This window comes from Callithrix jacchus, chromosome 3, assembly GCF_049354715.1.
Source record: "Callithrix jacchus isolate 240 chromosome 3, calJac240_pri, whole genome shotgun sequence".
NCBI lineage: Eukaryota > Metazoa > Chordata > Mammalia > Primates > Cebidae > Callithrix > Callithrix jacchus.
In genome coordinates, this window is record NC_133504.1 from 50,778,908 (window position 1) to 50,801,103 (window position 22,196).

Below are 22,196 nucleotides of genomic sequence, written 5' to 3' on the forward strand. Positions count from 1 at the left end.
AAATAATACATGGCATATGCACCTCCCATATCAACTGCACTAAAGCTGGAGTTCACATTTGCATGCATCTAAGACTCCACTGAGACACCTGTTAACACCACAGAGCCTATAGAACAGTGGTCCTCAAAGTGTGGTCCCCAGCATGCGGCACCAGCATCACCTAGAAGCTTGCAACAGTGACAGTGAAGATAAAGAAAGAGGAATAAACTCAGGAGATCAGGTGGAGGGAGACTTAGTAGGATTTGGTGGCTGATTGAATGCAGGGTATCCAAGAGAGAATCCTAAGATTGATAGTGCAGGGTGATGTGGAGCTGGGGGCTCCAGAGAGAGCAATGTTCTGACTGTTAGGCCTTGTCTCCACTCCAGAAAAACCTAAAGATATGAATGATTGAATAGGTGAGGCACGGGCTTAGAGACCAGGTTGCTAACCCTTCCCTTAAAAGTGTAAATGAGACTATCTATCCTATAAACACCAAGGGAAGTTGGCCTTCCTTGGCCTGGGACTCCAGTAGTCCTCACACGCAGAATAAAATCAAACAAATTCAATCTGGTTTTGCCAAGCCTCTATCCCACTAGGATAGAGGCAATCTCAACCTTCCACTAAGTCATGAGAAATTCTGGGAGGCCTAGAGAAATCAGAGTATGGGCCTTCCATGGCTGCTGTTATGATAGTTTTCTGAGCTCATGTACTCACTAGAAGGCTGTTACTTTGAAGGCTTCTAAGCAAAAAAGGGGATCAGGGCTTTGCAAGGCTCTGGTCTGGGTGCTGAGAGCTCAGCCTTCCAGGTGAACCCTGTGGCTTTTCTCTGCTGAGGTTCTCCCCGCCCCCTCCACTGGGTCCTGACACAGACCTCTGCTGCTAGCAGGAGAGTGGGTAACCTCTTCTCCACTCCCTTCCACTCCTGTCCCAGTCTTAGAGACAAAAGTGTCCCTCCTTTCCTTTTTTTTTTACCCTCACCTTGTTAATCTGGGCCACCTGACATAATCCACCTACCTAGAGGTCCCCCAATCCCCCTGCTTTTGCCCTGAAACACAAACTCCCTGGACACAGGGATTCTCAAAAGGCCCACCTACCAATTAGAATGAGGAGGGAGGTGCAAAGGTAGAGAGAGCATACCTACATGGCTCAATAAATGATCCTGCCATGTGCTCATGTAATGTATTTCTTGTAGGAAACCAAGAGGACACCTTATCCTAGACATGGCCTTATCCTGCCTGCCACACCTAGCGCCTCTGCTGAGCTGGCAACATATCTTACGCCACTCTCCCCACAAAGCTGATTGTACCAGGGCAGGCACTTATCACTGGGGAGGGACCTGCTGACACAGGGCTGAGCCAGAAACTCTCTCTGGGAATCTAACCAAGAACACACCGAAGGCTACTCTATACCAGTGCTGGCCAATAGAAATAGACTGCAAGCCAGACATGTAATTTAAAAATTTCTATGCGAGGTGCATGGCTCACTCCTATAATCCCAGCACTTTGGGACCCCAAGATGGGCAGATCACCTGAAGTCACAAGTTCAAGACCAGCTTGGCCAACATGGTGAAAACCCACCTCTACCAAAAAATACGAAACTTAGCCAGGCATCATGGCACATGCCTGTAGTTCCAGCTACTTGGGAGGCTAAGGCAGGAGAATTGCTTGAACCTGGAAGGTGGAGGTTGCGGTGAGCTGAGATCATGCTGCTGCATTCTAGCCTGGGTGACAGAGTGAGCTTGTTTCAAAAAAAAAAAAATTCTACTGTCTTATTTTTAAAGAACATGAAAAGGAACAAATGGTATTTGTTTTAATAATAAATTTAGTCAACTCAATATATTGAAAACATTATTTCACATGCAAACAGCATATAAAAAATTATTAGTGAGGTATTTTACATTCTTTTTTTTTTCCACAGTAAGTCTTTGCTATCCAGTGGTATTTTACACTTAACAGCATGTCTAAATTCAGACTAGCCACACCTCAAGTGCTCAGGAGCCACATGTGGTAAGCTGCTACCATATTTATCAGTGTAGGTCTATATGAAGGAAGGTGGTTGAGCCACAGGTTCAACCACAGGTTGGCCTGAGGGCCATATTTTACCACATGCAGGATGCGTAAGAGCCATTGAGGGGATACAATGGCAATTAAACATAGGAGCGTATTTACACATTGCTTGCATAGTACTACATACTATTCTAGTCAACTAGTTGGCAAATTACCTCATTGATACAGCAACATGATGAGGTCCGCACTATTATTATCTCATTTTATGGATAAGGAAACCAAGTCACAGTGTTTCTGTAACTTGTCAAATGTTCCCACAGCATTCAGGCAGTGATAGTAAGGTTTTTCCCTACAGTTTTGCCATGGAATAGCTTCGTAACACAATCTACAAAATAAGGATAACTCCACTTCCTGTATCTGCATCCTGAAGTGCTGGTGAAGCTTCAATGAGGTAATAAATAATAAGCAGTTAGCACTTAGTATGGGGTTTGAGACAAAGGAAGGCCTCAACGACTGTTTTATCTGGGGAAAGAGAAAGTTGGCTGAGCCAGAGAGGGTTGGTGCCTGCCACAGACAGAAGGCAGTGAGGAGTGTGGCTATGAGCTAAGCCCAAAGCCCGAGAGACAGCAGTGAGCTGGCCTCCAATCCCATGCCTACATGAAGGAGATCCAGCTGTGTGCACCCGGAAAGCAAGAAAATAATTGGGTTTTCTGGGTTCCATTTTTTGCCTTTTTTCTTTTTTCATGAATCTGCTTGAGGTCATTTCTCACTAGCAATTTGGCTGGATTTGATATATTAACGTGACTGAATCTGTTACATTAACATCCCCTGGCCCCGATTAGAACAGTTGTTTTAATGTCATACCCAGGGAAAGTCTTGGGGTGGGTTTTATGGTTATAAATCAGATACTCTGTGTCCTTTGGTAGGTCACTTAACTTATTTGGGTTGCCTCAGGTATACAATAAAAAGTTTGAATTAAATAATCTGTTAGATTTCTTCCAGCAAGAAAATGATACACATTTTTAAGGTTTTATTTTAGTCATAAAGGCATAAGCATGAGCTGCTCTTAAAACATCTTAAGATGGCATGCATTAAAGTCTGGCACATAATTATAACCTAGATCGACACCATCCCACACTCGCTCCTGGTTTAAGAGCCTGCCTTGGAAAAGTTTGCAAATGAAGGAGGAACCTGTTGAGCTCACTTTTCTAGTCCTGTTTCCCACTCCTTCACTCCAGCAGACAAGTGGACGTTTTCTTCATTTTCAAAGATCTTGGAGATGAAGATCTTGCTTTTGGAAACTCATGAACAACCTTTCCCATCCAAACAGTTTTCCCTACCTTGGTAATGATTTCCTGCTGAGATTGACTAGTGTTTTACTGCTATTCCAGTATCATCATTGTGATTAGCATTTTAATGTTTAGATAGATTTAAAAAGAACACCTACAGATTTCTGGAGTGCTGGGATAATCTGTGGAAGAAGAGAGAAAAATACAATTCTCTTTAAACTCTACATGAAAGTAAGGAATCAGTGGTCATTCATGTACATTTAGCAGGTCTGCTGACTTCTGTTTCATCCTCCACGCTACTGTGCACTTTCTGCCATTAAAAAAAGTTGAGTGCTTTTTTTCTCTCTCTCTCTTTTGAGACAAGGTCTCACTCTGTCATCCAGGCTGGAGTGCAGTAGTGCAATCACAGCTCACTGCAGACTCAACTCCCAGGCTCTGGTGATCCTCCAGCCTCAGCCTCCTGCGTAACTGGGACTACAGGCATGTGACACCACTCCTGGCTAATTTTTTTATGTTTTGTAGAGATGAGGTTTCACCATGTTGCCTAGGCTGGTGTCAAACTCCTGGCTGGGTTCAACCAATCCACCTGCTTCTGCCTCCCAAAGTCCTGTGATTACAAGTGTGAGCCACTGCCTCCAGTCCAGTGCTTTGATTCTACCCAATAATCCTCTCCTTTGTTCTCCCTTTTAAAGAACAATACAGTCAAACAGGATTTTTAAGCTAATTAATATTTGAATGCTTACTATTTGTAAAGCAACTTGCAAGAGAGTCTGCTGATAAAGTATTGGCAGGATCTTCTCCCTAGGAGCTAACCCTTTACTTGGGGTGAGGTAGCAAGATATAGAAGAAGGAGCTTTGAAGTCAGACAGCAAACTAGTTACATGACCTTGGAAAGTTAATGCTGATGAGACTCAGTTTTGCCATCTGCAAAACGGGGAGATTATTAGATTTCTTACAAGATGCTGTGAGAACTAGATGCTCTAGCAGTGATGCACAACAGTAAACAAAATCTATGATGAGAAGAGATGAAAGTCAGGTTACCGGAGTCTGGGACCAGAATATTTCAAGTAGAATCAGGAAAATACAGTTGATTTTAAAGGTTAGGTGGAGTTTAGATAGATGGAGATGGGTAACAGGGCATTCGAAGCAGGAGAGAGAGCTTGAACAGAGGTGGGTGTGAACACCGGCTGTGTTTGTTGTAATTATCTAGACATAAAATGAGGCCCATTTGCCAGGGGATAGTGGGGATTGAGATGTTGAGAGAATAAATGGAAGTCAGACTTGGAAACTGCTTGCATGGAGGCAAAGGAGGGGTCAAAAAAAATGGGCATTTAGGGAGTCTGGACAAACACTATAATCTATGTCCAAAAGAGGGAAGTTGGTGGCATTCAATTTTAGATATGCTGGAAATGTTCTCTGAGCATTCATTCATTCCTTCAGCCAACCTTTATTAAATGCCTACTAAGTGCAGGCCATGTGCTCTGGGCAGGGAGGAGTCTGCACTCCTCCAGGGCTGGTAATGGAGACTAGTGCATCAGCTTATAATTACAAAACAATGAGATAAATAATTAGAGAGATATGATCGTGTATGATTATAGCAGGACAGAAAAGGCATTACCTCTTTTTCCCTTTTCAAAGCTTAAACATTCATATCTTGTGACTGCATGCAAAAAACGAGCTTCAAAGATTGGTATTAAATAACCCTGGGGATGTCTATTATGCATATATGAATGTTTTATAGTATCTTTTTAGGATCCTACACCCTTTATCCTCATGTAGGCACTTGATCCCATACGCCGCCCTCAATTGCAAATGATCAGCTGTAAGTATGCCATCTTACCTACTGACCTAGTTCTAAATCCTTGGAGGATAGGAATCGTCTTAAAATTACCAAGCTCAGATGCATAGCACAGCACTATGCACATCATAAGTTATTTGTGAAATAATTTAGCATAGACCTACCGTAAAGAAGACAAAGGTACACGAATGGATCTCTCTGTTCAGAACTCTATGTGTTCCACTTATTTTAATGCATCCTTCTTCCAACCTTTTCAAGGATAACAGATCCCATGTATTGAACTCTTACCATGTGTCAGGCACACAGCTGATGTTCAACATGTATGAACTCACTTAATCCTCACAATGATCCTATAAAGTACGTTCTAATTCCATTCCCACTTTACAGATGAGAAAACTAAGGCACAGAAAGATTAAAGCAACTCGTTTGAAGTCATTGCCCATGAACGGAGGAGCTAAGTTTCAAACCCCTGCAGAGTAGCTCTGAAGCCTGTGACCCTAACCTCAAAGCTGTTACAATGGCCATTGTAGTCATGAACTTGGAAACACAGAGAAAGAGTGATGTGGGATGGTTCTGAGAAGAAGCTACTTAAGGATGGGAGACAAGACTTGGGTTCCCTGCTTCTCTGACGGGGACAGAATTTGGAGGGCCACTCTGAGTAAGTAAGAAATCTAGCCAGAAGTTTCTTTCTCTGCAGACTTCACATCCTAACCCTGCAAACATACCGGAAGCAGGCAAACTGATTTTGGGATCCACTTACTTCAAAGCAAGAAGGTAGAAGTCATTGCAGGGTAGCCGGACTTCAGGAGTCCTCGATACTGAGCAATGTCAAATATCTGTCCTTCCTTACAGCCATGGTGGGTTTTCCCAAATTAAAGAACATTTTTCAATTGTGAGAATATATTTTCTTTTTTTCCTTCTGTCTCTTTTTAAAAGTAAAGAATGCAGCATCATGGTTGAGTATCTAAATGTCATCCTTTATTTTCTCACCAACCACACTGCCCTTTGATCACCCATCACCGAAGCAGTCACAACAAATGGGCTTTACTGTCCTCTAAACAGGCAATCCAAACCTCTCATCCACTCTGCAGTAAGAAGCAGCTAATTGTCTGGTTAGCCCCCACTCTCCCTTGACAATGCGGAAATATTAAAATCTTTAAATGAGAAAGTCCTTCATCAAAATTTTTAATTTTTTATTTTAAAACATTTTTTCAAGGCACCTGTAAATATCAAACTCCAAAAGCGTTTCTCTGGTTCACATTCATGGACCACTTCTGCAGACCAATTCCTTCTTTTGCTTTAAGACTCAGCTCCAGAGACAGATCCACATTTCCCTCAAACCAGCTGCAAGACTGCCTACTAAACAGGCATCTAAAACTGACAGGCCTCCTTCACCACCTCCTGAGAAACAGCGATAGAGTCAACCTCTCAGGCAGCACCCCAAAGCCACAAAACGTTACACAGGGCACTTAACGCTAGGATCAGAGCCAGCTCTCCTCAGAGCAAACTGTCTGCTGACCCCAAATCCCAGGAGCCCTCTTAGCATACCGTCACTATATGAGGGTGGCCAGCCCCAGCTTCATGCGTTTGAGATCTCTCAGGAAATTTAATCATTCATTTCCAACAATCCAGCAAGCAGTCTAGAAAAGCTGGAAGTAGAAATATCAGATTTCCCAATTCTCCTTCAGTGCTTAACAATTTCTTCCCATATAAACCCTCCAACAATGTGAGCAAAATCCACATGGCAATAGATCCCTTAAGAATTTAAAAGAAGGTCTATCATAGGCCAAGCCAATAAGACTTCTTTAACACCAACTTTTCACTAAACCCCGTGCTGACTGGTTTCCTTATCTCACAAGATGAGAAAGCAGCAACAATTAGCATCAGTTTTACTCTTCCCACCAAAGCACCTGCCCTTTCCCCCACAAAGCCCAATTCACACATCTCTGATGGAAGAATCTATAGGTAAGCAGAAAATACTACTTGAAATAGGTTAAGTTTATACAAAATTCAGATATAATAGTCCTTAGTATATTTTGCTTTATTGTTTTTAATTTTTACTTTAGGTTTGGGGTACATGTACAGGTTTGTTACGTAGGTAAACTCGTGTTATGGGGGTTTGCTATAGATTCTTTCATCACCGAGGTATTAAGTCTAGTACCCAACAGTTATTTTTTTCTGCTCTGCTCCCTTCCCCTACACTCTACCCTCAATAGGCCTCAGCATCTGCAGTTGCTGTCTTTATGTCCACAAGGACTTGATGTCTAGCTCACACTAATACATGAGAACATGCAGTATTTTATTTTATTTTCTGTTCCTGTGTTCCTTTGCTAAGGATAATAGCCTCCAGCTCCTAATATCCAGCATCTATAAGGAACCTAAGCAAATTTACAAGAGAAAAACAACCCCATTAAAAAGTGGGCAAAGGACATGAACAGACACTTCAAAAAAAGACATACATGCAGCCAACAAGCATATATTTTGCTTTTCTATGGCATGTGTATAGAAATAGCACAAATTTGAAATATAAACAAGATACAGAATAGTCCCAAGTAGGATTTACTTTATACAGCCAAATTCCTTAACTTATATGTAGTATTTAAAGACATCATTTTTAAAAAGTGTTTACCACCCGTGATAGTTAATTTTACGTGTCAACGGAAACCAGAGAGCTGGCTAAACATTATCTCTACGTGTGTCTATGAGGGTGTTTTTGGAGGAGATCAGCATTTGAGTTGATGGGCTGAGTAGATCGCCCTCCCCTGTGTGAGTGGGCCTCATTCAGTCCACTGAGGACCTGCTTAGAACAAAAAGGCTGAGAACAGTTGAATTCACCCTCCGACCGTCAAGCTGAAGCATTGAGTTTCTCCTGCCCTCAGAGGTTCTGATTCTCAGGCCGTAGCACTCAAACTGAAATCTACACCGCTGACTCTTGGACTCTCAAGCCTTCAAATGACACCACTGGCTTTCCTGGGTCCCCTGAGCAGATCATGGGACTTCTCATCCTCCATGATCATGTGAGCCAATATGTTATAACTGATCTCTTTGTCTTATCTATACAGGCATACCTCAGAGATACAGCAAGTTTGGATGGGTCCTGATCACCACAATAAAGCAAACATCACAATAAAGTAACACAATAATTTTGGCTTTCCAGTACGTATGAAAGTTATATTTACACTATACTCAGTCTTTAAAGTGTACACGATGTCTAAGAAAACAATGTACGTACCTTAGTATAAAAATACTTCATTGCCAAATAATACGAATGATCATCTAAGCCTTCAGTGAGTTCTGATATTTTTGCTGGTGGAGGGTCTTGCCTCGATGCTGATGGCTGCTGACCAATCAGAGTAGTGGTTGCTGAAAGCTGAGGTGTTTGTGGCAATTTCTTAAAATAAGTCAACAATAAAATGTGCCACGTTGATTGACTCTTCCTTTCCCAAAGGATTTCTCTATAGCATGCAAGGCTGTTTGATAGCATTTTACCCACAGCAGAACTTTTCAAAATTGGAGTCAGTCCTCTCAAACTCTGCCTCGGCTTTATCAATTAACTTTTTGTAATATTCTAAAGCCATGGCTGTCATTTCAACAATGCTCACAGCAGATTCCATCTCATAAAACCATTTTCTTTGCTCATCCCTAAGAAGCAACTCTCATCCGTTAGTTTTATCATGAGATTGCAGCAATTCAGTTACATCTTCAGACTCCACTTCTAATTCTAGTTCTTTTGCTATTTCTATCACCTCTGCAATGACTTCCTCCAGTGAAGTCTTGAACCCCTCAAAATCATCCATGACAGTTAGAATCAAATTCTTCCAAACTCCTGTAATTGTTGATATTTTGACCTCCTCCCATGAATCATTAATGTTCTTAATAGTATCTAAAATAGTGAATTTTTTCTAGGTTTTCAATTTACTTTGCCCAGATTTATAAAAAAAATCACTATCTATGGCAGAAATAGTGTTATAAAATCTATTTCTTAAATAATAAGATTTGAAAGTAGAAATTATTCCTTGATCCACAGGCCACAGAATGAATGCTGTATTAGTAGGCGTGAAAACATTATCCTTGCATATCTTCATCAGAGCTCTTGGATGACTGAGTACATTGTCAACGAGCAGTAATATTTTGATAGAAATTTTTTCTGAGCAGTTGGTCTCAACAGTGAGCTAAAATATTCAGCAAGCCATACTGTAAACAGAAGTGCTGGCAACAAGGCTTTATGGTTCCATTATAGTGCACAGGCAGGGTAGATTTAGTACGAATCTTAAGGGCCCTAGGATTTTCAAATGATAAATGAGCACTGACTTTAACTTAAAGTCACAAGCCACATTAGCCCTAACAAGAGAGTTAGCCTGCCTTTTGAAGCTTTGAAGCCAGGTATTGACTTCTCCACTCTAGCTATGAAAGTCCCAGGTGGCATCTTCCTCCAGTAGAAGGCTGTTTTGTCTACATTGAAAATCTGTTGTTCAGTGGAGCCACCTTCATCAATTATCTTTTAGATCTCCTGGGTAACTTGTTGCAGCTTCTGTATCAGCACTTTCTGCTTCACCTTGTGCTTTTAGTTATAGAGATGGCTCTTCCTTCCTTAGCCTTCATGAACCAACCTCTGCTAGCTTCAAATTTTCCTTCCATAGCTTCCTCACCTCCTTCAGCCTTCATGGAATTGCAGAGTGTTAGGGAATTTCTCTGGATTAGGCTTTGGCTTAGGAGAGTACTGTGGTTTGATCTTCTACCCAGACCACTAAAACTTTCTCTATATAAGCAATAAGGCTGTTTTGATTTCGTATCATTCATGTGTCCACTGGAGTAGCACTTTTAATTTTCTTTAAGAACTTTTCCTTTGCATTCAAAACTTGGTTAACCATCTGGTGCATGCGGCCTAGCTTTTAGTCTATCTCAGTTTTCAACATGCCTGCCTCACTATGCTCAATCATTTCTAGATTTAAAGTAAGAGTCCTTTGATTCCTCCTTTCAGTTGATAACTTAAATACCATTATAGTGTTATTAGTTGGCCTTATCTCAATATTCTTGTGTCTCAGGGAATAGGGAGACCCAAGGACAGGGAGAGAGATGGGGGCATGGCTGGCTGATAGAGTAGTCAGAACAGATACATTTATTAAGTTTGCTACTCGACATGAGTGCAGTTCATGGCGCACCAAGAGAATTACAATAGTCACAACAAAGATCACTGATTAGAGATCATCATAACAGAAATGATAATAATGAAAAAATTTGAAATATTGTGAGAATTACCAAAATGTGACACAAAGATACAAAGTGAACACATGCTTTTGGAAAACTGTCACGCACAGACTTGCTCAACACACAGTTGCTACAAACCATCAATTTGTAAAATACACATTTGCAAAGCACAATAAAAGGAGGTCTCTCTCTCTCTCTCTCTCTCTCTCTCTCTCTCTCTCTCTCTCTCTCTACAGTAGTTCCTCCTTATTGGAGGGGGATATATTCCACGACCCTTAGTGGATACCTGAAACCACAGATTGTACTGAACCTGACTGTCATCAATCAGAACATGTTTCTGTTCACATCTTTTATCCACAAATTGAATATCTTTTTCATCTTAACTAAGCATTAGCATGTACTGTGGCCATAACTTTTATAGCCTGACATATGAAAGCAAAACGAACATGAATTTCTTTTTCCTTCTGCGCAATTTTACGGATAGATTTATTCTTATCTTAGATCTTAGAAACCTCAGTATACAATTTTTTTTTTTTTTTTTACTTTCCTTACTAAGTTGAAAATTTTCATCTTTTCACTTAAAGGAAGCACTTTACAGCTTCTCTTTGGCATGTTTGAATTGCCAGCATCACTACTCTTGGGCTTTGGGGTCATTATGAGATCAAATAGGGGTTCCTTGAACACAAGCCCTGCAATACTGCAACAATGGAGCTGATGATTGAGATGGCTACCAAGTGACTGATGGGCAGATAGTGCCTATGGTGTGAACACGCTGGACAAACGGATCACTCACCAGGTGGGATGGAGTGGGGGACAGCACGAGATTTCACCATGCTCAGAACAGGGCACAACTTAAAGCCTATGAAGTGTTTATCTCTGGAACTTCCCATGTATTATTTTCAGACCATGGCAGATACAGATAGCTAAAACCACAACGAAACCACAGATAAGAAGGGAGTACTGTATTTCTTGATATGGCTGTATCTATATCTATATCTATCTCCTGTTGGTTTTGTTTCCTGGAGAACCCTAATTATCATGTGTTGTTTTATTTTTACTAGATTTTAGAAGTGGCTTAGACCTATTAAAAATGGACCATTGGCCCATTCTCTGAGCTTCCTGGCAGATAAGTAAACAGGATAAATAATCAGCTGCCTATTTCTTACCTTTAGTGACCACATAAAGAAAAATTGGCTAAAATGACATACAAACAACTAGATGCATTCTAAACGGGCTGCAGAACATCCCCTACAGGATGCTGCCAGCTGCATCGCCAGGACAGGGGTTCGCTGTGGCTTCCCTCCAGCACTGTGTGAGAAAGGTGTGGCGGGCATGCAACTCTGGCCTGTGGGTGACCAGCCACTGGGAGGAGCAGGCAGATAACTGCGTGACAGAATCATGATGAAAAATGATCTTGACAGCCCAGAGCAATGAGCTGAATCTAACAAGATGAAATTAAACAAGGACAAATGTTAAGTGCTTTTCTTAGGTCAGAAAAAAACCAATGGCTTAAACCCAGGATGGAGGAGAGATAGGGCTCACAAGCAGGCACTTAAAAAAAACTTTAGGGTTTTAAGCTGAAAACATGCTTAAAAATATGCTAAAAACAGAACGAAAAAAGGTTTTGGGGGTAATTTTGTCTCCTGAACAAGGGATATAATTGTTCCATTATACTTTGAGATTACTAGTCTACATTTGAAATTAGATCCTGAATACCCTACTTTATTTCTATGGAAGATAGGGTATATGCCAACATTAAACATAATTTTTGAAAAAGCAAAGTAATCATCAATAAGCCTCTTCACCTAACACAGCTCCTCTCATTGTGTGCATGTCGTTTTTCATGTTGCATGCTGTACTTTAACATTAATATATAGTCGAAAATAGAATAAATGTACAAAATTGGACTGTATTCAGAAGACAGTGACCAGGGTGGTATATGGGCTCCAAAATTATGCATTTTTGAAGAGCAGCTGAGCCAACAGGGAGTTTCATCTTGAGGAGAGAAGATTCCTAATAGCTTCCTAAAATATCTGAAGGGTTGACAACAAAAGATTAGGTTTGTTTAAGGTAAACTTAAGGGTTATAAAGAAAAGCACTTGTAAAATCTATTCAGAGTTTTTAATATACTTTCTCTTTTAAAAAAAAATTGTATCCTCATAAAAGGCATGGACAATATTATTGATCTGTTATTAAAAAATAAGAACATTACAGATAAGAAACATTTTGGATTAAAGAGGTAAAATGATTTGAGCAAGATCTTATGACCAGTATGTGGCAGGGCTGAGACACAAACCGAGGTGCTCAAGCTACAGTGAGTCAAACTTAAATTCACTATTAAAAGAAATATCTTCCTATGAGCCAGATATGTACAAAGACAAAAAAAGATGCCCCCAGATCTCCCTGTAGACAGTATCTGTAAATGAGGCAATGAAAAAAGGGATTTGAGTATTGCCCATAGCAGTGGATTTCAAATTTTTCAACCTATAGTAGAAAATATGTTTTTTATCAGCCCCAAGTGCACCCACACCAAGAATAAAATGGAAACACATTTAAAACAATAATGCTAAATGCTATAAATGGTGTACATTGATTTTTTTCTTTTTTTTAATCATGACCTTTAACCACTAAATTGATTTCATTTCCTATGCCATATTATGCAGACTGAAAAACACTGAACCAGAAAACTACTTAGTAGGACTTCTTGGGTGGGCAAAAATTTCTTCCAACAATGAGATTCAATAATTCTGGGTCTCTCCAAACTGTGTTATATAGCTTTTTTAAAACAAACCCTAAATTGAAATGCCTTTTGTCTCCAGCTTACTGCTTTCATTCTCTTATTCAGCTTACTGAATTTTTTACTGTTGATTCTATTATTCCTAGTATTATCCATCCTTCCCTATACTACATAATGTGAAAAATCTTTGATTCCTTTACCTGACGAATTGATGAAAATATTAAACTCATACAACCAAGTACAGGAGGTTGTGACCCATTTTAAGTTTTGTTGCCCACATGGCTGTATTTATGTGCACGGCCTTTCCTTTTCCAAGCAGTTATAAAACCTCCAGTTGTACTAACAACTACTCTATTTTATTTCTGTCCACATAGTTGAGAAATTTTGTTCAGTGTGTTGCTAAGATTAAGTGAGGCTGTACTATGACATAGGGTGGTTGGTTCTGAGGATTAAATGAGACAATATATACTGAGTGTTGCAGACCTATAGCACCTGGAACAAAGAAGCTGCTCAGTAGTTGTTACCCAGGATGATGATGATAGTGGCATTGATGATGACGATGATGTTACAATATTCTTCTAGTTTAGTAATGTAGAAGGTATAGGTTCTACATATCTTAATCGGTATAGTTTCTAGACCTATTAAAATATTCTGTAGTCTTCACATGTCTTCTTCAAGTGAGCCTATAGGCTCTTAAAAGTCACAACTTTTTTACTACATCTTTTTCTACTTCTCTTGAGTATTCAAGGTTTTTGCATCAAGGTTACTTGTCTGTTGTTTCCCCACCTTTTCCTCCTTTTTAAAACCAGGGCATTTATTTGCTCACATCTTGTTTTCCTCAATGTTTCACAGGCTTCTAACAGTGTTTCCTGTGTCACCTGACAACATGACAAAAACCTGTCTCTACTAAAAATACAAAAAATTAGCTGGGTGTGGTGATGCGCACCTGTAGTCACAGCTACTCAAGAAACTGAGCCTGTAATCCCAGCACTTTGGGAGGCTGAGGTGGGCAGATCACGAAGTCAAGAGATCGAGACCATGGTGAAACCCTGTCTCTACTAAAAAATACAAAAATTAGCTGGGCGTGGTGGTGCGTGCCTGTGGTCCCAGCTACTTGGGAGGCTGAGGCAGGAGAATTGCTTGAACCCAGGAAGTAGAGGTTGCAGTGAGTCAAGATCATGCCACTGCACTCCAGCCTCGTGCCTGGCAGCAGAGCAAGACTCTGTCTCAAAAAAAAAAGAGGCTGAGGTAGGAGAATCACCTGATCCTGGGGAGTTGAGACTGCAGTGAGCAGTGATCACATCCCTGCACTCAAGCCTGGGTGATGAGAATGAGACCCTGTCTAAAAAAAAAAAAATCAGTAGCATTTCTTTACACTAACAATGAATTACCTCAAAAAGAAATTTAAAAACCAATTCCATTCACAATAGCATTAAAAAAAAAAACAAAACACTTGTGAGTACATTTCACCAGGGAGGTAAAAGATTTGTATACTGAAAACTATAAAAAAATTGATGATGGAAATAGATGACACAAATAAATGGACAGGGTATCCCATGTTCATGAATTGGAAGAATTAATATTGTTAAAATGTCCATACTATGCCAAACAATCTACAGATTCAATGCAATTCTTATCAAAATTGATATCACTTTTAAGGAAATAGAAAAAACAATCCCAAAATGTGTATGGAACCACAAAAGACCCCAAATAGCTAAGCAATACTGAACAAAAACAACAAACTGGAGGCATCACACTGCCTGACTTCAAAATCTATTACAAAGTCATAATAATCAAAGCAGTATGGTATTAGCATGAAAATACATATACTGACCAATGGAACAAGACAGAGACCCCAGAAATAAGCCCACACATGTAAGTTCAATTGACTTTTGGAAAAGCTACCAAAAACACGCAATGGAAAAAGGATGGTCTCTTCAATAAATGGTGCTGGGAAAACTGGATAGCCACATACAGAAGAATGAAAATGGACCATTATCTTGCAACATATACAACATTAACCCAAAATGGGTTTGGGCTTCTTGACATATTCAGCTGCAAGTGGTTTAAAGTCTCTGGAGCCAGACTGCTGGGTTTAAATCTCACCTCTACCAGTTACTAACTGGGTGATACTGAGCAAGTTTCTTCCTCTCTCTGTGCTTCAATTTCCTCATTTATAAATGGAATAATAATATCAATTTCATAGGGTTGTTCTGAAGATTAATTTAGTTTAAAGCATATAGCACAATGGCCAGCATAAAGTAAGACTTGAATAGGTATTAGCTCTCTGAAGGCTCTTTTTCTTTCTCTTTGGAGTTTGTATCCAAAAAGAGGCTTTTTACACATTTTCTTACATTTTAGAGTGTCTTCCCACAAGAAGATTTTTTTCTTCTGAACTGAACTTTTTGATATCTGCTTTCACAAAGGCTGGGATATGTGTCTGGCTACACTTAAGATTTATTTCACTCCCTGGTCTACATGCCAAAATGATAGCCACCTTTTCTCCCAAATTCCCATCAATTCCCCTTTCAGTGAGCATTCCCTCCGTATGAGTCCAGTATCAGCTGTTCTGTTGTTCCTTCTGATTTCTTAGCAATTAAACTGTCAACCCAGGAAACCAAAAGTGCATCAGATGGTCAGTTTGCAGCAGAATGAACTTCCAGCAGATGGTAGAAAATTAAGGACCTTATTACTGCACTGCAACTTGCCTCTTTGCCAGTGTTTTCAAACTTTTGAATAATAATAATGAGCCTGATGCTGAGGGTGAGAGCAGTTCTATCTGGAAGCCAAAATGCTTACCAAAGACCTAGGTAAATTATCTAAAGACATTGGAGTTGTGTTTCTATGTAATTATTTGTCAGCAGGAAAACAGCAAATGAACACCAGTACATCAGGCACCTTCAGGCACTGGAAATAAAAAGCCAAACAAAACACCAGCTCTCTCAGTCCTCAAGGAGCTTCCGATACACAATGGCACTGAAATTGATCTGGTCTTGCTGTTTTAAAAGCCGAAGAGGAAACACTTTTCTTCAGGTTTTGTCAAGTTCCTAAAACGCCTAGGTCAGTGGCATTCACACACCAACTGCCCACAAGGTCACTAACTACGTCAGGAGTACAGCTTCCACTGAGATACAACAGGGACTCCAGCATAGGCCCTTCCCCTCCACACAGAAAACTTGAGGAAGGGTCAGCTTGTTAAAATACTAAATGAATTACCATAAAACTCAGAATAATGGAAACCAGGAGAGAAATGATGCCTAGATAGTTTAGGCAGGGTAGGGAATTCAAACTACAGAGTTTAAAAGCTGGCTTCTCCCCTAAAACAGAAGTAGAAAGAGGGATAAAGAAGAGAATCTTAATTTGGGGTAAATTTTGCTTCATTAAAAGAAAATGAATGACATCAGCAAAAGTCATCATGTTAAAAGTCTGCACTGGTTTTTAATTTAAAAGAATGGCTTTTAAATTATCTGCCTAGCTGGGCATGGTGGTGTGCTCCTGCAGTCTCAGCTACTCAGGAGGCCAAAGTGAGAGGATCGCTTGAGGCCAGAAGATTGAGGCTGCAGTGAAACCAAACCATTGCACTCCAGTCTGGGTGACAGAGCAAAATCCTGTCCCCACCCCCATCCCCCTCCAAAAAATCTCTACCTGATGATCATTCAACCTGGTTTTCCTTTCAGTTAAATTCATTTCTCTGAAACAGGCTAATGGGTTCACTCAGGAAAACAGTTCTAATAATGGGAAGCAGGATTATCTATTTTCTCTCAACCTCTCACCAATCTATTTTAATTTTTTTTACAATAGAGCTTTCCCTTTTTTCTGGAAATGCAAACACAATACGACATTTTGATCAAGGTTTGCTATATCTCTTTCACATCCTGCATTTTTCCCTCATAGTACTTAAAGTGATCCGTTTCAATGAATAGTTTCAAAAAGTTTTAACATTTTATAATACACTGAAGGAGAATAGGAAAAGAGAAATTGCAAGTAAACTTGTCACAGAAAAATGAATTTAACACAAAATGCACAACGTGACCTGGTTGAATTTTAAATGATTGCATGGCGATTTTAAGCAATGTGTGCTCAAGGTTGGGGGCAGAGTGGTTTTGGGCTGTGCTCAAGGAATGGGGCCTGGAAAAGTCCTAAGTACACATAATGAGAATGAGGGATAAAGAGAAGGAGGCCAAGTGACACGGCAAATCTCACGTGAGAAAAGACATTACATTACTTCAGTCTTGGGGCCGGGTATGATGGCTCATGCCTGTAATCTCAGCACTTTCGGGGGCCCAGGGTGGGCAGATCACCTGAGGTCAGGGGTTTGAGAGCAGCCTGGCCAACATGGTGAAACTCTCTATTAAAAATACAAAAAGTAGGCCAGGCACGGTGGCTCACGCCTATAATCCCAGCACTTTGGGAGGCCGAGGCGGGTGGATCACGAGGTCAAGAGATCAAGACCATCCTGGTCAATAAGGTGAAACCCTGTCTCTACTAAAAATACAAAAATTAGCTGGGCATGGTGGTGCGTGCCTGTAGTCCCAGCTACTCGGGAGGCTGAGGCAGGAGAATTGCTTGAACCCAGAAGGCGGAGGTTGCGGTGAGCCGAGATTGCGCCATTGCACTCCAGTCTGGGTAACAACAGTGAAACTCCGTCTCAAAAAAAAAAAGTAACTCCAGCTACTGGGGAGGCTGAGGCAGGAGAATTGCTTCAACCCAGGAGGTAAAGGTTGCAGTGAGCTAAGATCGTGCCTCTGGACCTGAACCTAGGCAACAGAGTGAGACTCTGTCTCAAAAATTAAAAATAAAAATAAATTACTTCAGTCTTCAACATCTGGCTAATGAGTCGCTCACAAAAGAACCCTAGATTTAGTTAGCGTTGGCCAGGGAGGGACAGTCAATTCAGATGCACACATAGCCTGTCTCCACTTCTCTCCTACAGACCTACTGGGTCTGATGATGCACAGCTTCTAACATGAAGGCCCAGCAAAGGGCTGCTGGGAAACAGCCTGTTGAGTAGTAATTAGGATTAGAGAGACTCCAGGGAAGAAAAAACAAATTCTAACAGTCATCTCAAAAACTGCTAGTCTCTGCAAAAGTGCCTGCAGACGCAAACTAAGGGGCAGTTTTCTACCTTGGCCCTGTGTGTAAAGGGCTGTTGGCCAACTATTGATCTTTCCTGTCACACTCAAGCTGGGTGATAACAAATCACTGTCAGCAAAATCATCTTCAAATGTAGAGGACAGCAGTCTCTGTGCACATCTTGGGATCTTCTTCATTCAACTAGAGAATGAATCAGATAAGAGAATATTGATTTATTAAACGCATACTAGAAGAAGAAATTGACAGAGCCCACACCTGTGCACTGGATCAACTAGCAGAGGGAACTGTTACTGTCACTGCAGTGACTTCCCAAGTGATCCTGGGCAAGTCATTTAACCTCTTCACTTCAGGTTTCCTCATGTGGAAAAGAGGACTACCTTGTTTGGTGACCAAGAAGGGGAGCATGTGAGGATTAGCTCAGTTTGCTAATAAAACTAAGATGGAGGTGTGATCCTCATGAGGCTCCTCTACTGCACTCCCAGCGTGGGGAAATTGTCTCAGAAATCTTTCTGTCTATGCCAGTGTAAGGGGGACAAGGAACAGGGTGTGAAGCAGGCTCTGCCAAGATTATCAAAATTAGGAAAAGGACAAAAGCAAACTAGAGATCAGGCCCTGTTGATGGGACATCTTTAAACAAGACAGGAGCACACTCACTTTCTCAGGAGAAAGATACTTGTAAAGGGTTTTGAATATGCTAAAAGGGAGAGCCACAAAAACTCACTGTATCGAAAGTGATAAGGGAGTTTTAGCTGTAACATGCCTGTGCCTTTGAGACACATTTTACATGAGGCAAGTTCTGAGGTATACTAAAGACTCCCTGATCATCTCCTCACAGTATGTGGATGGAACACATTTGGTTGGCTTGAGAGAAAATTACCTGGTCTAGGGAAAGATTGTTCTTACGTTCTGCATTTTCTTTTAAATATAGAAATATAGTGTTTAGAAAATTTTAAGTTAACCTGCAGCAACAAAACCAAAAGAAAACAATGTATTCAAACTCAGCTTCTGAAACCGTGAAGAAACCAGTTACTATTCTCTTTGGAATCTAATGAAAAATAGATTAAGACACCAGAAGCACAGATCCCTCTACCCAAGTCTTAACAAAGAAAGAATTCTTTTTTCAATGCAGTAAAAATCACACCAAGGCTTTATACGTATGAATGCTTTATTAATGATTATTAAGAAAATGTATAATGCAAAGGATATGGTTAACATATCATTCAACTTGGCTAGGCCATGGTACCCAGATATTTGGTCCAACATTACTCTAGATGTTGCCATGAAGACTTTTTTTAAAAATGAGATTAACATTTCAACAAGTAGACCTATTTACCTTCCATAATGTGGGTGGGCCCCATCCAATCAGTTGAAGGCATTAATAGGAAAACACTGACAGCCTTGGAGGGAGAATTCTTCCAGTAGCCAGTCTTCAGACTTGAACGGCAACTCTTCCCTGGGTCTCCAGCCTGCCAGCCTACCCTGTAGTTTTTGAACTTGCCTCCACAATTGTGGGAGCCAAGTCCTTAAAATAAACCTCTCTATACATTCTATTGGTTATTTCTCTGGAGGAACCATGACTAGTACATATAATGTGGTAGGTTATTACTACTGCTCACCAGTATTTCTGGTTGTCTCTCCCCAGTCCATGAAAGGATTATACTTTCCTGAAAACTTAAAGTAAGCCCTGACTGTGTAACTTGCTTTGCCTAATAATGGGGTAGAAGTAACACTAACTTTAAACAACAGGTTTTAGGAGCCAGGGAGTGATTCTTTATGCTCCTCCCTTGCAGCAGCAGGTGCTGAGTCCTCCCTCAGCCTGGGCCCACAGGTGACTGCAATCAGCAGAGTCCCACCTATTTGCCCTGTGTACGTGGAGCATGAGCAAGATCATTAGTTGTTTCAAACCACTGAGATTTCGGGGTTGTGACCAACACACTACTGTGGGTGGAGTACAGGGAGCCCTGTATCCTAGCAACATCCACTCAACTGTACATTTTACATATTTTTAATTTTTTAATTTTTCCAAGTTCAAGAAAACATCTAGTTGACATAAACACTAGTGACTTGAAATACCACGTGCACATCATAGTAATAAAAATGCCTCTCTAAAATGTGAACATTTCATAAACCGACCTCTCCTTTAATCCAAATTATTGGTATAATATATTGCCAAGCCCATCAGCATCCATTCCATTATAAAACTTGGAATAAATGAAGCCCATGTGAGTTTGAACATTTGTGTAACCTAGGCATTGAAAACTAGTCTATCCCAACTGTTTCAGAGTTTTAGATTTCATGGAGTTCCTAGAATATCCCTCTGCCTTTCTATCTGCTGTAACTCCCAAATTACTATTGAAGAAAATCCTTCACTGCTGCAGATCAATCAAAACAGGTCTTCAAATAAAAAACATCCAACATGATAGTTCAGTTAAACCACACAAAAGCTGGCTTTTGCCAGGGAGAGGAAAAAGACAAAGCATAAAGATGGGAGGCTGAACTACAAGGGCCCGTGGGTAAATAGGGCATAGTTACGTTCAGATTGCAAAATTATCCAGTCCTGAGTTTATTTGGAATTTCAAGATACAAAAATACAGTTGAGATACTCAAATCTATCTAAAACGTCCAGATTTTTAAAAGAATTCTAACAATTTTGGCCCAATTAAAAAAAAAAAAAAGATGGAGAGGACCACTTTCCCCCATAAATACCCAAACCCACAATCTCAGTATGGAAGCTATGAACAATGTTGTATTTCCTTTTTTACCTAACCCCCCTCCCCATAAGGTCTAGCACAGTGCCTGTCTACAGCTGTCATTCAGCAAATGCTAAATAGATTTCTGCTGCCACATTCTCAAATCCCCACTCCCTGGCCACCTCCGACACCTTTTTTTTTTTGAGATGGAGGCGCTCGTTACCCAGGCTGGAGTGCAATGGCGCGATCTCAGCTCACTGTGACCTCTGCCTCCTGGGTTCAGGCAATTCTCCTCCCTCAGCCTCCTGAGTAGCTGGGATTACAGGCACACACCACCATGCCCAGCTAATTTTTTTTTTTTTGTATTTTTAGTAGAAATGGGGTTTCACCATGTTGACCAGGATGGTCTCGATCTCTTGAGCTCATGATCCACCCGCCTCGGCCTCCCAAAGTGCTAAGATTACAGGCTTGAGCCACCGCGCCAGCCCTCCTGCATCTTTTAAAAGAGAGACATAACAGGTATCAGAGAGGGCTGTCTCCACGGTCCTGTCACACATGGCACTTACTACTCTCCCCATCCACTCTTGCGTTCTCACCCCCACTCTGGCTAACTGGACTTTAACAGTGAGTCTAAGTTAGTCGGTCAACAACAGACAGCTATACTGCTGTGCACTGGTGGCACAAGAGACAGCAGCGACTGGAATTAAAGTAGTTGCTGGATATTCAGACCCCAGAGAGGTCAGAACTAATCCTGCCACTCCTAGGTGGTGTCTACCACAATGGTTGGAGGCAACCTTAGCAAAGACAGGCAGAGGCACACCACTGAGCACACAGCCTCCTGAAAGCAGGTCAGTGGGGAGAAAAACCTGCAGTTTGTCTTCGTTTCACCAACAATTTGTGGAGAAAAAAATAACAGTTAATGCAGTTGGGCCGTGGGGAACAGCAAGGCCACAGCCTGGGCTGGGATTTGCCTCCAAATACAAGAGCTAGTCAATACTCTGGAGGGTCATCTGCTCAGAGGACAAAGGTCAGTACAATCACGGGTGTGTCTGCCCACAGTAAGGGATCTTTGGCAATACTGAGGTCACCTGTGAGTCAGTGATTATCAAAGAGAATTTTCCCCCCTAGAGGTTGCTTCTATTGTTACAGATTATTACAGCCTCCAGGGTGATAAGCCTTACACACCATGTCTAATGCTGCTGCACTTTTAGACCTTAAGGAAACCCTGTAAGCATGTTACTATTATTAATTAAGCTTAATTAAGCACTCCTGGCATGCATTCCATATTGCCTTGAGCAGAAAGCTTCAGATGTAAACCATCTTTCAATAACATTCCCTTCCTGAAATGCTGAGATGAGAACATGAAAATCATACCACATGTCTGCCATCTGTAT